General features: G+C 44.8%; 1 protein-coding gene across 11 annotated transcripts in view; it reads left to right on the top strand.

Annotated features, from left to right (window-relative positions):
• The window catches only part of LOC129705891 (tetraspanin-18-like), a 153,595-nt gene that overhangs the window by 74,484 nt on the left and 61,500 nt on the right, over positions 1–17,611 (top strand). For 3 of the 11 annotated variants that reach the window (XM_055649784.1, XM_055649777.1, XM_055649776.1), the window contains exon 1: positions 2,746–2,878. The exons of 5 other annotated variants lie outside the window; for them this stretch is intronic. The gene's annotated coding sequence lies outside the window, so the exon portion shown is untranslated. Of the gene's footprint in view, positions 1–2,744; positions 2,879–8,788; positions 8,850–17,611 lie in introns of those variants that run through there. 3 more of the 11 variants (XM_055649775.1, XM_055649780.1, XM_055649783.1) reach the window with 3 other exon arrangements.

The following is a 17,611-nucleotide window of genomic DNA, read 5'->3' as shown; positions in this document are numbered from 1 at the left end:
GTGTGTGTGTGTGGTCGGTAGCAAAGATCCTATAGGACCTTTGATCAGTTGATGCAACTCACGCTTCGGTCGAGGCTTTCCAGGCAAGTGACCAAAACCTCTGGTGAACCTGATGGAAACCTTGGGTGGGGCGCAAGGTCTCCAGAGGTTTCTGCTTAGGTTTCCTAAGTGGGACAGGGGCATTACAGCACTTGTGGCGCCGGAGACCCAAGTTCGATCCCTACTACGGGTGCTGTCTGTATGAGCCATGATCATATTAAATGGCGGTGCAGGCTCGAAGGGCCGAATGGCCTACTCCTGCACCTAATTTCTATGTTTCTATGTTTCTATGTATGGTATTTGTACGTTCTTACTGTGACAGCGTGGGTTTTCTCTGAGATCTTCGGTTTCCTCCCACACTCCAATGTAAGTTCATTGGCTTGATGTATGTGTAAATTGTCCCTCGTGTGTGTAGGATAGTATTAATGTGCGGGGATCTGAGTTGGTGTGGACTCGGTGGGCCGAAGGGCCTGTTTCTGCGCTGGAACTCTAAACTAAACTAAACTAACACTAAGAAGTATGTTACAGGCTGATATCTGATAGTTTTATGTAAATGATCACATAATAATAGATGTACAGGAGGGGGTTATAGGAAATGACATCATTGTTATTTTGAACTAAATCTAGTATATCCAAGTCAAGAGTGTTTTAGTCATATGTCCTGAAAAGGAACTATGAAATTCTTACTTGCAGCAGCACAACAGATATGTTAACACAATAAAATCCACAATAAACAACAAAAATGTTCAGTAAACAACAAATAAACAAACAATAGTATTGCAAAGTCAAAAATAATGCCCCAAGTCTCTGTACATCGGCGCCTGTTTGGAGGTTGTGTTGTTTAATAGCCTGATGGTTGTAGGGAAGCAGCTGCTTCTGAACTTGGATGTGACAGTCTTCAGCCTCCTATATCTTCACCCCGATGGCAGAAGTGAAATGAGAGTGTGGTCAGGGTGGCGTGGGTCTCTGATGATGCTGGCTGCCTTTTTGAGGCAGCGACTGCTGTAGATCCCTTTGATGATGGGGAGGTCAGTACAGGGGTCTTACATGCATGCACCCCCAGTAAAGGTTCATATTTGACTTCATTTTTAGTTTTTTGAAGCATTTACTGCAGAACATGTTATATTCAAATCCACCACACCACACATTAGAGTGTGGTAGCTTTTGACTGACAGGTTGTTTAAAGACATTTCAGTGGCTTTGCATTCAAGTACCAGGAAATGGCAGTAAATCCTTTTCAACTCTATTAGACTGTCGACATTTCCATCTCATGTATGTCAGAATCATTATTTCTACTTGAGTTATCACTATAACGAAAGAAAATACTTGCATTTACAATCTCAGGTCAGTTCCAAAGTGCTTTACGTGCAGTTATTGAAGTGCAGTTACTGTTGCAAAGTACATGGCCAGTGCACAGCAAGATGCCACAAACAGGAAGGAAGTAACCATTTGTTCATTTGCTTCAGCCAGAATTAGTGTGCAAATGCTCTTTTACAAGTACATTCACTGTTCTTTGTCCTTCACAAAGTGAGCAAAAAGCATGATTTGGTTTAATATGTAATCTGAGAGGCAGTTACTTACCTACCATAACACAGAAGGAGGCCATTCAGTCCATCAGCACCATGCCAGCTCCTAGCAGAGATATCCCATTAGTCCCATTTCCCTTATTGCTCCTTAGCTTTGTAACTTACTTTCTCCCACATTCCCTTCGCCTCATCCTTAGTTATTTTGTCACTAAAGAATAATTTACAGTCACTAATTAACACCACAACGTTGTGATGTGGGAAGTTACTCGCACGGTCACAGAAACAATGTACAAACATCGTCCAGAAGGGCCGGAGGTCAGGATCGAACCCAGGTCACCAGGAATGTGAGGCTACCACTACTAAAATGTTGCCATCCTCCTTGCATGACACAAGGACATTAGTGCTGAGTGTGAGGAGCCGGTCACTTAACAGTCTGAATGCTTTTCTCATCCATGCAAGGCTGGCATCAGTGGCGGACTGGCCAGGGTGTCAGCTTGCCCGATGGCAAGTGGGCCCCTGATGAAGTGGGCCCCCTATATCAAGTGGGCCCCTGATGAAGTGGGCCCCCTTTGTCTCCTGGCGACCAATATTTTTAGACCCAGTCCGCCACTGGCTGGCATCAATTGTCCATTCCTCATTGCTGCTAGACCGATCAATTAGCAACTAAGATCCGACCAAATTGGTCACCAGAATGTGGTCACATTTATCCCAGATTGGGCAGGAGTGGCAGATTTTCTTTCTTAAATGTCATTGTTGACACCAATTAACTCTTTATGATCATCAAATAGGTTTATGTGTTCCATTACTGATGATACATTTTTATTCCAGATTTAGTTAATGAGACTGGCTCGGGGCATTTCGAATAATGGTACAATAACAAAACCAGAACTCATATTCAGCATAGTTCCCATTCATTGTTTTGTGTTCTTTCTGTTCCTGATTGACCTATTAAAGAGGTGTCAGTAGCTGAGAGTGGCCAGATATGTCAGCTCAGGGTAATGGAAGAACACAAGGTTTACAGTCTTGACAATTCTCACGTGAAGACCACAAAAGCCCATTGGCTCTATGCACCACCCTCCCACTGCCTATACTTTTCCAAGACAAGACGTCCTGTGTATTGGAGAGAACCTCAGTAGACCAATAAAACCAAGGGCATCAAATTACCTTTTGAGGCATTTCCAGTGCTACAACCCTTTGTTTTCTGTTAGTGAGGAGAACGCAAACCAGATGTATGATTGATTCAGACAAGTCAACAGAAGTTAGAGGACTGCAAAGTTTAACAGCAGCGGAACATTTATTGCCACTAGTAGTAAGTAAGTATAATGAGATCTTTTGAAATTAGTTGTATGAAGCTGGAGAGAAATCCTGTGGGATCTGCAGGTTAAAGACCCAATTAGGTCTAAAGATCAGGCATGTAATTAACTGTAAGTGTTCAATAAAGGGGACTTTAAACCATGCAACTAAGAGGGACTGGGGAAATAAGATTGTTTTAATGTTCTAAAAGTACTATTTGAGGTTAGCTGTGCCTCAGCTGAATAAGCTGCACCTAGTATTTTGATCGCTGAAAAATAGAAACAATTTCATATTGTTTTCTGGTGTCTAAAGAAAGCAGAAAATCTATTGCATCCTCTGCTTTACTGTACTTCCAGAAGCCAATTCCAAATTAAGTTACTGAAGCTTTGAATGTTTCAGTTATGTGTAATTTTAAGCCCTTTCATGAACAACTATGAACACTGAAGCTCCTTGATTTGGGGGGGGTGGGGGGGGGGGGGGGGGGGGGGGGGGGGGGGGGGGGGGGGGGGGGGGGGGGGGGGGGGGGGGGGGATTTCAACTGATTGCACACAGTGGGAGGGAAGGGGGGAGTGGATGCAGGGGGAGTGAATGCAGAAATGCATCTCAGGCTGTGTTTGGATCTGATATTCCCAGCCAGTAACCACCCCCACAGTCCTGATGCAGATATTGGGTGGAGCACTTCCCCAGGAAAGGAGCCTTTGTCATGGCGTTGAGCCAGAAGCATAGGAGTTGGAGAAATCAGCATTGCCCTGATATTTGACATCTTTCCTGTTGGTTAGTGGTATATGGCACTGTGTATGAGAACCCTGGAAATCATTTATGTGCCTTCTTTTAATGCAAAATTGAGGAGACGGGCTTTTCTGAAGGACATAGTCGTAGTCAGAGAGTAATGCAGTACAGCAACACATATTTACACTAATCCTACATTAATTCCAGTTTACTTTCCCAACTTTGCCAGCCAGATCTTATCACTCAGCTACACATGAGGGGCTATTTATTGTGGCTAATTAATCTTAAGGATGTGGAAGAAAACTGGAACCATTTCACCCTGCCATTTCCTCATCTTCCCTGTTGGGCAAAAAGTACAAAAGAGGAGACCATGATATGAAGACCATGTGGGAGCTGCTATACAGAGACCACGTGGGCCCTCTGACACAAGGACCACAGCGGAACTCCGATACGGAGACCACGGGGGAGCTCCGATGCGGAGAGAATTCACAAGAACAGCTGACTGGCTTACGGACATGGCCTCATATGTGATAGCACACCGCTACTGGCACTACTGAGATGTGCAACTTGGAAATAAAGCAGTGGGCTTTAAGAATTGCTTACATAAGCGCAAGGTAACATATGTCGCCTATTATGTAAGTCGAGGAGTGCCTGTATATCAGTACACATGACAATAATAGACAATATAATACAAAATGCAAAACACATTTGGAGAATGTACACATTCCCTTTTTCCCTTCGTGCTAAAAAGGGAGAACTCTACACTGACGTTATCCGAGGTCAGGATTGAACCCAGGTCTTTTGTGCTGTGACACAGCAGCTCCGCTAACCCTGTTAGAAGTTTAGATCCTCTGTAAAGCTTCCCTAATTTCAATGAGCATCAGTCACTTGATTCCTATAAGGAGTCAATACTATAATATTATGGAAACTGATTGGCACTGTTGATTGTCTTACTGATATCGTCATTACTCTGGACACACAAAGAGGTTCTCTTGTAATCTGGAATGGCGAAGGGAAAGTTTTCAATGTATATTTTCAATGTTATTGATTGGGGAGTTGACACAAAAATAAAACATAGTGGGGCCAGTTGTTAGTTCCAGAAATATATGCAGAACTAAACAGAAAGTTAAGAATTCAGATTGAAACCCTTCATGGTGGTGGGTGTATGGATCAAGTTGCCAGAGAAGGTAGTTGAGGCTGGGAGTATCGCAATGTTTCAGAAACAGTTAGACAGGTACATGGATAGGACAGGTTTAGAGAGATATGGGCCAAATGCGGGCAGATGGGACGAGTGTAGCTGGGACATGTTGGTCGGTGTGGGCAATGGGGCCGAAGGGCCTGTTTCCATGCTGTATCACTCTATGTCTCTATGAATCTATTAGGCCTAGACATTTATTCAGTTTAATAAAGTAAAATTCACTAAAATAAAGGAAAAGGAATGTGTGAAGCATGCACGGGGGCATTGATTGATACAAATACATCGATTGATGCTCCTGAACACATCATCAGTGATGTAACCTGGGGTCATTGGGTGTTTCGGGTCTTTCAACATCAGACACCCTCACCCAGGCGACCCAGCCACACTTTCGCACCTCATTTACATACACACACAAACACACACACATACATATGAATACCCACACCTTCACACACACACACACAAATACATTAAACACATTTATACATACAGAAGCAGACACACTGCCAGACACGCGTGCGCAAACACACACACACACACACACACACACACACATACACACACACACACACACACACACACACACACACACACACACATACACACACACTCACACACACACACACACACACACACACACACACACACACACACACACACACACACACACACACACACACACACACACACACACACACACACACACACACACACACACACACACACACACACACACCAGATCCTGAGCAATGAAACTTGAAGGGTTCCAGCTCTAGAGTTGGTTAGAAGCATAGGAAAATAGCTGCAGTAGTAGGCTATTCAGCCCTGCGAGCCAGCACCGCCATTCAATATGATCATGGCTGATCATCTAAAATCAGTACCACGTTCCTGCTTTTTCCCCCATATCCCTTGATTCCTTTAGCCCTAAGAGCTAAATCTATCCCTCTCTTGAAAACATCCAGTGAATTGGCCGCCACTGACTTCTGTGGCAAAGAATTCTACAGATTCACAACTCTCTAAGTGAAGACGTTTTTCCTCATCTCAGTCCTAAATGGCCTACCCCTTATACCTAAACTGTGACCGCTGCTTCTGGACTCTCCCAACATCGGGAACATTTTTCCTGCATCTAGCCTGTCCAATCCTTTAAGAATTGTATGTGTTTCTATAAGGTTTCCTCTCATCCTTCTAAATTCCAGTAAATTTACAGAGTTAGGAGAGGACAAGACTACGAAGGAACTTGGAATTAAGGATAAAAATAGCAAGACATGTGTTGCTATGTTCCTCACTGGCTATCAGTTAGCTGTTATAGTGTTCCTCACTAACCAGTGTACCTGTTACCGTATCCCTCACTAACTGGTTACCAGTTTCCATGTTCCTCACTGACCAGTGTCCCTGTTACTGTGTTCCTGACCGACGATCAGTTACCGGTTACATGACCCTCACTAACCAGTGTACCAGTTACTATATTTCTCATTGACGACCAGTGGTTCTTTAGTGAACTGGTTGTATGGTCTTTTAGTCAGAGAGACATGAGTACATGTAAACATTACTCAGGTCATTTGATAAATGGTTGCATTTTGACAGGGGGAAGGTTACAATTACTGACTGTTGTATACATTATTACTTATTAATGTGTTCCTAAATTGGCTCTTCTGAGAGCTGTTCCTGGGACTACTCCATAATTGGTGCATTTATGAAAAAGCATCAGGTTGTTCCAAACAGAGTTTCACAAGAATTGTAATTGGATAGGAGGAGAAAGTGCCAGACAGCTGCAAGGTTTAACTTCCAGGAGCATTTCAGCATCCAGTGACTAGTTGTTATTATACATGCCTTGTAGGACAAAGTCTCAATCTGTTCAGTAGATATCCCGGTTGCCATAGAAATAAAATTGCTGCAGTGACGTAAGATCTACTCAATAAACCAAAGTGTTCACCGCAATTTATGACAGGAATACATGAATATCAACACTATAAATGATCAAAGCAATGTATACCTACACAAATAGAAACATTATTTTAAATACAAATGTACCAGTATCCATATTATAAGTTTGCTCTGCAGTGTGTAGTTGCATTTCAGTCCACATCTGAATACTCAAAGTGCTTTTATTGGTTTACAATATTTCTATAACATTAAATACAGTTTATCGTTTTAATTATTGCCTTTTAATCCTAAAAGTAGATTAGTAGCGATAGAAATTTGCAGTTTTCCTTTGACATTGTAAGTAGATGATCAATGAGCAGTCAAGAATATTACAAAGTCTCTGTGGATTCAGAACATTTGGAAAACTCCACACTGCTATTCTTTGATTATTCTCCCAGTGAAACTGATTTACTGTCAATTGTTGGCTCACAGCTATTAACTGCAGCTGATATGTCGAATTCTGACACAATAAAAACTTGGTGTTCATGTGGTCACTTAAGGCCTGTCCCAGTTACGTGTCCTTGGCACGCAAATTACGCGACCTCGTGGTCGCATTAAGCCGCGACGGTCCCGCGAAGGTCGCGTGTGATTTCATTCGACCGCACAGCGCGTGGCGTCATTTGAAGATGGACACAAAGCTGCAGTAACTCAGCGGGACGGCAGCATCTCTGGAGAGAAGCAATGGGTGATGTTTCGTGTCGAGACTCATCTTCAGTCTGAAAGAAGGGTCTTGACCCAAAACGTCACCTATTGCTTCTCTCCAGAGATGCTGCCGATCCCGCTGAGTTACTCCAGCGTTTTGTGTCTACCATCAATTTTCTTGGCCCCGCTCTGGGAGTAGAAGTGGGGGGGATCCGGACCACAACGGCCGTGAGTCCCAGGCCGAGTTCGGTGATTGTTTGCCTGCTTCTGCTGCTGTTGCAGGTGTTGCGTCGCGCCAGGGTCTTGGGCCTGTCCCACTTTGGCCGTCAGTTACGCAAAAGGCCGTTGGCACGCGAAGATTCCGTTCGCTACAAAAATTTCAGAACCCCACGTGATGTCGTGCACAACTACATACCCCTCCGCGTTTCTCAGTGGGACCAGCCTCACGTCGCCATACGATGCCCGTGCACCTCAAAGCGACCACGAGGTTGCGTAATTTGCATGCCAAGGACATGTAAGTGGAACAGGCACTTTAGGGTTTGCACTCTCTCCCCTTCATCTGAAACAGGAGTGGTGTGGTGCTCCGGTTGTAGCAGGGTGTCGGGGCCAGAGAGCTTTAGAATAGGTTGCAAATGACCCACCCGTTGAGCTCAAGTTAGGTTATTAGAGTCATAAAGTTACGCAGCATGAAAACAGATCTTCGGCCCAATTTGTTCATGCAGTCCTGTTTGCCTATTTTTGGCCAATTACCCTCCAAATCTTTCCTATCCATTTCCCTGTCTAGCTGTCTTTTAAATGTTGTTATTATACCCTCCTCTACTATTTCCTCTGGCAGCTGCTTCCATACACCCAATGTATAGGTCTCACCCAAACTTTGGTGGCAAGAACAGGAAAGTAGACTATTATGTGAATGGTGGCCGATTAGAAAAAGGGGAGATGCAACAAGACCTGGGTGTCATGGTACACCAGTCATTGAAAGTAGGCATGCAGGTTCAGCAGGCAGTGAAGAAAGCGAATGGTATGTTAGCATTCATAGCAAAAGGATTTGAGTATAGGAGCAAGGAGGTTCTACTGCAGTTGCACAGGGCCTTGGTGAGACCACACCTGGAGTATTGCATACAATTTTGGTCTCCTAATCTGAGGAAAGACATTCTTGACATAGAGGGAGTACAGAGAAGGTTCACCAGAGTATAGTATGGGATACGTCAGGTCTCATTGTGGAAATGACTTTATTTTTTAAGCCCGTAACACTTAAAATGTTCGAATGGTGGTTGACTTTACAAGTAGACATTCAAGACAAATCCAAAATCACATTCTGAAAATCTGAAATAAAGCAGTGCATAGTGGAAAAATTGTACATGTCAAGCTGCTTCAGTGGAGAAGGTAACAGTTTGTGGTTTGGGTCAGTACTCTCATTCATTTAATATTCCCATCATAGGTTTTGCCCACGGATACTGGGAATCACTGATTAGCGAGAAGCTGGCTGGGAAAAGTGTTAGGTGAGTGAAGTGCTTGTTGCATGGGTAGAGCGTAAGGATTGGAATAGAACAATCAACAGTTCATGTTAATCATTTTCATTCTGGAGAAAATAGAGTTTCATAAATCAGGAGAATTAATATTTATGCAGTTGTGGGTGGAACATAACTGATAATATATTCATCCTGAGGGAAGAATTATCACATTATCCTTCATTTATAAATCTTTGTGTCTTTTTTATGAGGACCGCTTCTCATTGATTCCTCAGCATTGTAGTTAATGTGACAGTATTGAGCTAAGTGGTCCAGCACTGATAGTTTGATCAGAGTTTACTTAAATCAGATATGGGCATCGCTTAGAACTATGGCTATTCCAATGATGTCATATGCAGAGCACCTGCATATGTGATGGAATTAAATTTATGACACATCATGTTTATACGGTGATGCATCCAAGATGCTTTACCGTACAGTAGTCAGGTGAAAATGGAGATGGCTATTAGAGTGATGACTAAAGCATGGCAGGGGCATAGGGTGTAAGGAAGGCATTGTAGTTCAATGGTTCTTTATTGTCACATATGCACAGCACAGTAAAATTATTTTGCACAACCACATTTGCACAGTTGCCATATTTTGGTGCTGTTAACAGAACAAAATAGTCCAAACTCCAGTGCACATGTTGGGAGTACTGGACCACCCCCCGATCTAGGTAGGCCCAGGCAAGCCCCAGGCTGCTGCAGGCCTACAGAAGAGAATGTCCCGGTGAGCGCCACAGCGGCGTGCAAGAGCAGACCCGGCGACAGCCGCGGGCGAGGAAGGATCCAGCGGCTGACGAAAAAAAGACCCGACAACTGCCGAGAACTAAGACCCAAAGGCCATGTGCGGCACCAACCTGGTTCCCCACTGCAAAGAGGGGCCTGGCGGGCTGCTGACTGCAGGGGATGCCTTGAAGACTGGAGAGTCAAGGAGGGAGCCACTAGTGACTAGGGACCTTAAGGGGCTGTCCCACTGCTGCAACCTAATTGGCGAGTTTAGAAGAGTTTAGGAGAGTTTGAAAAAATGTCATGACCTCCTTCGACTATGTAGAAGATCTCCTTTGACCTCCTTCGACTATGTTGAAGACCAGCTTCGACTAGCTTCAGGAAAATTGGACACCAAATCGGGGAGAGTGAAGACAACCTCCTTTGATCTCCTTTGATCTCCTTCGACCTCCCTTTGACCTCCCTTCGATTATGTTGAAGACTATCTACGACTACCTTCGACAACCTTCAATTACCTTTGACTACCCTCGATTACCTACGACTAACATGCCGACCTGCTACGACCTACTTCAACTAAACCTACGAGTAAAAAAAGTATCGATTTTTTCCATGGCGACCTTTTTTTACTTGCGGGCATTTTTCAACATGTTGAAAAATACGCCGCGACCTAGCTGAGGCCTTGAGTACGCGAGGACTACTCTCGAGCATGAAGGAGAGTTACAAAGACCTCCTAGGACCTCGTGTCGACCATGTTGCGGGTATGAGTCAAGGGCAAACCATTGACTCATACTCGTTTGACCATTCATAAGGGTGCAGAAGAATTAGGCCATTCGGCCCATCAAGTCTCCCCTGCCATTCAATCATGGCTAATCCATCTTTTTCCCTCAACACCATTCTCCTGCTTTCTTCCCATTACCCCTGACACACTTACTAATCAAGAATCTGTCAATCTGTGCCTTACAAATATCCATTGACGGCCTCCATAGCCATCTGTGGCAATGAATTCACCACCCTATGACTAAAGAAATTCTTCCTCATCTCCTTTCTAAAGGTACGTCTGACCTGAAATTCTTCCTCACATTTTTAAAGGTACGTTGGTGTATTCTGAAGCCGTGCCCTCGGGTCCTAGACTCTCCCATTAGTGGATACATCCACAAGAGAAGCAGGCAGAGTGATGTAAGTGCGGCACTCTCTCCCACAGAATAAGCAGTGGCACACACAAAGAACTGCAGATGCTGGAATCTTGAGCAAAATACAAAGTACTGAAGTAACTCATTGGGTCAGGCAGAATCTATGAAGAGAATGAATAGGCAATGTTTTGGATTAGGATCCTTCAAACTGAAGAAGAGTTCTGACCTGAAATGTAGCCCATCCATTCCTCCACAGATGCTGCCTGATTTGTTGAGTTATTCCAGCACTTTGACTATTTATTGCAGATGCAGTAGGGTGTATGTCTCAGAAAACAGGGTGTGGCAAACAAAGTCAGTTTAGAGAAAACAATCTCCAGAGTGGAGGAAAGAAATGTAACAGGTTCTATCTACACAGCAACAGGGAACAGTTCTCTCCCAATCAACTTCTCCCACTAAAATTCTGGAGAAATGTAGAAGGTGGGGGATAGTTGCTTATCAATTAGATGTATGAACTCAATCCGTCATTTACATTGGTGTGGGCACTGAGCTTGATTGACAGTCAAATCACTCAATCATCTCCGCTATGGACTCCACAATAAGCAGCCTTACTTTATATCTGAGACATTTCAGGTCTGGGACCATCATCTGATAAAGGATCCTGCCCTAAAACATAAACTTTACGTTGGTTTGAGAGCTGGGAATTGAGGGACATAGGCAAGGGCAGATCAAGGGCGTTAGGGCAAAGGGCAGACTTGCCCACAATGAATGGGCTGAACAACAAACTTGAAGGGCTGAATGGGCTTTTTTATGAATGAGGAGAGAGCTTGAACCAAGGATACCTAAACAGGTGAGCTCAGCTGGGACTTTGGTAGAATTTGACAGGATTAATGCACTAAAGGAGACCAGAATTGTTCCCTGTTGCCGTGTAGATAGAATTTGCCCTGTTACATTTCTTCCACATATTAGGAGATATCGCTTTCCTGCCTGGCGTGAGCCTGATATGTTTCACATTGAACTGCACTGAGCCTGGGATTTATATTTTTATTATTTTAGACGGCTTAAAAACCATCATTTAAATAGCATTCTGTCCTGGACAATTTCTCTCCTCTCTTGTATAAACATGTTAATCCTCTTGCTTTCCATATTGCTCATTTTGCTGCATGTTTTGCTCCTTTTCTGAGACTGAAGCAGAACTTGCATAATAAACCCAGCTGATCCCTGTCAAATTTTGTTGCAATCTTTTCAAAGGAACTTTCTAAATTTAGCAGATTGTTGCAATTAACTCTTTAGCAACCTGTGCAGAAATAGTAGGTTTCATTGCAGAAGATTGCAATAAAGGGCAGTTTTATGCCATTTCAACAGTTGTGGCTGAAACATGTTTTCTTCAGTTTTCTAGTAAATCCTACTTTGAATGTTTAAGCTAAATATCTCCTAATGTCACTCAAGAAATTCTAAAAAAAAAAAACAGGCAGGTACATTATGCTTCAGATTACATCTCCTTTTAGTTTAAATTAATATTGAAAAAAACTTGCTGGATATTTGAATTGAAAACCGAAAATACTGGAAACACTCAACAGGTTAGGCAACGACTGTGGAATTAGAACAAGTTTATGTTTTAGGGCAGGATCCTTTATCAGATGAAGGTCCCAGACCTGAAATGTTAACTGTTTCTCTTTTCATACGGGCTGCCCGACCTATTGATTATCTCCTGCATTTTCTGTGTTTTTTTTATTTTAGTTTACACTTACGCCTTAGTTGTCATGTGCCGATACAAATGGCCCTGGCTCATTTCTCCCATTTTGTTTTTCTCCCTTTGAGGATACTTCTAGTTCTTTGCATCTTTCTTCAAAAGAGTTTTTCTTTTGTTTTCTTAGCTGCATAGCTTTTCCCTGCAACACAGAACTTGGAGCAACACAGAAACTGTCCCTTTGATCCACAATGCTCATACTGAACATGATACCAAAATAAACTCATCGTACCATCTTACACATGATCCAGATCTCTAGTAAACACCAGTATCATATCTGCCTCCATCAACATCTCTGGCAGTACATTCCAAACATCCACCACATTCTGTGTAAAAAAATACTTGCCATGCACATCTTTAAACTTTGCCCCTTTCACCTTATAACTATGGCCTCTAATCTATGACATTTCTACTCTGTTCCACTCTCTTCACTTCATATATTTCCAATAAATCTTCCCTAAATCACCTCTTCAACTTTCAACTGAGTTATGTTTTTTCTGTAGTGCGTGTTTGACAACTGTGAGCATTATTCCTGGGTGAATCTGATCACTGCTCTGTGTCGAGGTAACATTATCGAGTTGCCCTAATTACCTCTGGGCTTTCTGTGTGTGAAGTACATTTCCTTCTTTGATCTGTGTTCAGTTCCTGTTTTTTTACACAAGCTAGCATTTTTGAAAGTGGTGTGAAAGATAGGTTAGCAGCTATATAGTTCCTCTCCTCTCCAGGCGATGCTTTACAGCCAATGAGGCAGTGCAGGGTGCAGAGTAAACTGCACTGTAATTATGCACAAGCAATCTGTGCTGCTAACGTTGATTAAGGGAAAGGGAACTGGCATATTTGTCTCCCAAAATGTGGAAATTATACCCCTACTCTTCTTCAGATGTGGGGATTTCTTACAGCCATCCAATGAATGAGCTCTTCAGTAGGCGGTGGTGCAGTGGTAGAGTTCTGCCTTACAGCGCCAGAGACCCGGTTCGATCCTGACTACGGGTGCTATCTGTACGGAGTTTGTACATTTTCCCCATGACCTGCGTGGGTTTTCTCAGGCTGCCCTGATTTTCTCCCAAACTCCAAAATCGTACAGGTTTGTCGGTTAATTGGCTTGGTATGAATTGTAAGTTATCCCTTGTGTGTGTAGGATAGTGTTGGTGTGTGAGGATCGCTGGTCAGTATGGACTCGGTGGGCCGAAGGTCCTGTTTCCTAGCTGTATCTCCAAACTACAGTAAATATCTGATCTGAATGATGGAACTCTCCATCTCCTCTGTACTGAGCCATACTGAGTGTGGGATTTGAACCCAGAAGCAGAGGCAAGTGTGCTACCAGCGAAGCCACAACTGGCATATTTGATCCATCTAACACAATCTCCAATTCCCTTCCTAAAACAATTATGACAAAACTCCAGCAACTAATTTTACTGTTCATTTCCCTTGCTGGATGGAATGGAATGGTATACTTTATTGTCACATGTGACTAGGCAAAGTGAACTCTTTGCTACATGCGCAAGGTATACAAATAGCTGACAAGGCACGTCGGCTCCTCCTTTTGTTCTCCCTCCCCTCCCTCTACGCCGGGCCCTCCATTGCTCGTCCCCTCCTCCGTCACAGTGGTCCTCCACGCTCTCGTCGACCATCGACTATGGGGGCCGCCACGAGGCTTCACCACCGCTGTCGATGTCCCATCGTCATGAGGCCTCACCGTTTGACCACCACTTCACCCACCGCTGTCGATGCCCCAGTTCATGCCTCCGTGGTGCCAACCCGGACCACAGCCGCGGTCTCCGTCGGCCGCTTAACCGACCCGGACTCCGACCCGCGAGGCCCGTCTCCTCCGTCCGACCCACAAAGTTCCGGCTGGGCCTCAATCCGAGCTTCTACGTGGCGATCTCGATAAAGGCCTCCGGCCACATTCCCTGTCCACAGCCGTGGCCGTTCGGGAAGCCTTCTGACCACGTGTGGCCCATTGGGAAGCCATGCCCAGGCCAATTGGTACAGAATTGACTTGGTAGGAGTCAGAGGGGGACATTGAAAACCATTGAGCCACAGTGGAGGGTTACTATTCAAATTGGAGGCATGTGACCAGTGGAGGGCTGCAGTACTTAGTGCTGGCTCCACTGTTGTTTGACATCTATATTAACGATCTGGATGACAGTTAAGTTAACGTGGTTAAAAAGTTTGCGGATGTCACCATAATTGACGATGTCGTGGACAGTGATTAAACCAGGGCAAGACAAATGGTAGGACCATGGAGAGAGTATTGTAATACAGAGCGATCTAGGGGTACAGGTGCATAGTTCTCTGAAAGTGGTGACACAGATAGACAAGGTGGTGAGGAAGGTGTTTGGCACACTTGCCTTCATTGGTCAGGCCACTGAGTACAGGAGCTGAACGGTATGTTACATCTGTACGTCGAGGGTGGGATCAAACATGGCAAGAGTGCAGAATAGATTCACAAGGATGTTGCCAGGACTGGAGGGCTTGAGTTTCATGGAGAGGCTGGATAGGCTGGGGCTGTTTTCCCTGGAGCATAGGAGGTTGAGGGGTGAATTTACAGATTTAGAGATACAGCACAGAAACAGGCCCTTCGGCCCATCGAGTCTGCTCCGACCAACGATCGCCTCGTACACTAATACAATCCTACACCTACACAGTAGGGACAATATACATTTTTACCAAAGCCAATTAACCTACAAACATTTTTTATAAAATTGGAAGGGCCAAGATAAAGTAGATAATCACAGTCTTTTCCCAGGGTGTGAAGTTTTAAAACTAAAAGATACAGATTTAAGGTGAAAGGTGAAAGATTTAAAAGGGACCCAAGGAACATGTTTTTCACACAGAGGATGTGGGTACATGGATGAGCTGCCAATGAAACCGTACAGGTGGATACAATTAAAACGTTCAAAATACTTTTAGTCAGGTACATTGACAGGAAAGGTTTGGTGGGATATGGGCCAAATGCAGGGAAATGGGACAGGGTCAGACAGATGTTGGTCGGCATGGAGAGGTTGGGCGGAAGGACCTGTTTCTGTATTGTGTAACTTTATGACTCTGCCACTCTGTGACTAACAAAGTGCCATCCTTCAGGTAAGACGTTTACATCAAGATGTCAGAAAGCTGTTGTGAGCAGCAATTCCTTACCCAACAGTTAGCTCACAATGTATGCATGATTGCCAACTGTAATCCTCATGCTACTGCACAATATTTTACTGCTTGCCAATTGTTGAATTTCGCCAATGACTTATGCAAGTTGGAATATCCTGGGATCTCCATACATATGCAGCACTGTTGCATGGAGAGGCTAGGGCATGCATGGTTGCATCCGATGATATGCAAACACTTTTGATCGCACTTCCATGCAATTCACTGACGTTTATATGATCTGAGGATGATAGAGAAAATCAGAAACAGCCCACATAATAAACTTTTTTTTAAATTTCAAAATATACTTTATTCGAGGAATAAATATATACTATATAACCTTCCAGCAACACTCGATGTCAGTCTCAGAATGCGTCCCTGGGAACAGTCCGTAAATCACAGAGTCCTCTGTGACAGAGATGTTCAGAATAAATCGTGACAGGGACCCTTGCAGACCTCTCCAGACTGTCTTTGCAAACCCACACTCTGCAAAAAGGTGGGCAACAGTCTCCTCTCCATAGCTGCCATCCCGAGGGCAGGGTGCACTGGTAGTGAGGTTCTGACGGTGCAGGAAGGATCTGACTGGGAGGGCTCCCCTCATCGCCAGCCGAGCCAGGTCTTGGTGCTTGTGGGTGAGTTCTGGCGATGAGGCATTTCGACAGACAAGCTGGGCAGTCTGCTCTGGGAACCACCCACAGGATCCATGGAGTCCTTTCCCTGCAGTGCCCGATGGACGTGGTCAAAGGCGTTGAGCCGAAATAACCATTCCACGAACGACAGATGGTGCAGCAATGTCCAGCTGACGGGCACATTGCGTGGCATCTGCGTCAGGCCCATCCGTCGCAACATCGGGGACAGGTGTGAACCTCAACAGGTAGTGACACTTAGTGCCCACGTGCCTTGGCTCTACGCTCCGCCTGATGCAGCCACACAAAAAGGTGGCCATCAGGGTGAGGTCGACGTTGGGCATTCTTTTACCCCCATTGTCTGCCGACTTGTGACCCATTGTACCCAGTCCATCCTCCACCCCCAGATGAAGTGGAAGACGGCCAGGGTGATCCCTGTGGCATAGGAGGGAAGGACAGGCCACACTTGCGTGAAGTACAGCAGCCCTGAGAGCACCTCACACCTGATGACCAAATTTTTCCTCGTTATAGAGAGCTTCCACAGCTCCAGCTTCTTCCCCACCTTGGCTATCCGCTCCAGCCAATTCTTGTCACACGCCTCCTCCACCCCCCCCGAACCAGATCCTCAGCACCTTCAAGAAGTCAGGCTTGATGGTGAAGGGGACGGAAGTTGGGCCAGTTGCCAAAGAGCATGGCCTCGCTCTTCCTGCGGTTCACCCTGCCTCCCGTGGCCGACTCAAACTGGTCACAGATGCTAATCAATCTGCGGACCAACCCTGGGTCCAAGCAGAAGTTGGCAGCATCATCCATGTACAGGGAGGTTTTGATCTGAGTGCCCCCACTGCCTGGCAATGTCACTCCTCTTATGCTCGCATCTTTCCTGATGGACTCGGCAAAAGGTTCAATTCAACAGACGAATAAGACAGGGGAGAGAGGGCAACCCTGCCTGACTCTAGGCCAGACGGGAAAGCTATGTGATTCGAGCCCATTGATTTAGACTGCACTACAGATATCGGTGTAGAGCAGTTGGATCCAATTTCTGATTCCCTCCCCAAAGCCCATTTTGGAGAGTATGTCCTTATGACAGTAAATGTCCTCGGTGACAGTAAATGTCCTCAGCCTCAAATTTGCAGGCCTCCAGCAAGACCTTCCTGACGAACAGGTCCCTTGAGAAGAGAGTCCCCTCGCTGAGGTCTTTCATGCTCACTCGCAAGGTATTGGAAACCTCCTTCAGAACCACCTTTGAGCAATTGCCTTTTACATAATGAGGCCACAGGGCCCTGCTCTTGTAACCTGGCTCATTAGTTAAAAGCACAAATCATTATCTTGATGAAACAAACAAGCTGTTGGTGGAAGGGCAAAACATGAGGGTACAGCTTGTTTA

This window comes from Leucoraja erinacea, chromosome 18, assembly GCF_028641065.1.
Source record: "Leucoraja erinacea ecotype New England chromosome 18, Leri_hhj_1, whole genome shotgun sequence".
NCBI lineage: Eukaryota > Metazoa > Chordata > Chondrichthyes > Rajiformes > Rajidae > Leucoraja > Leucoraja erinaceus.
This window is presented reverse-complemented; position numbering and strand designations above follow the sequence as displayed.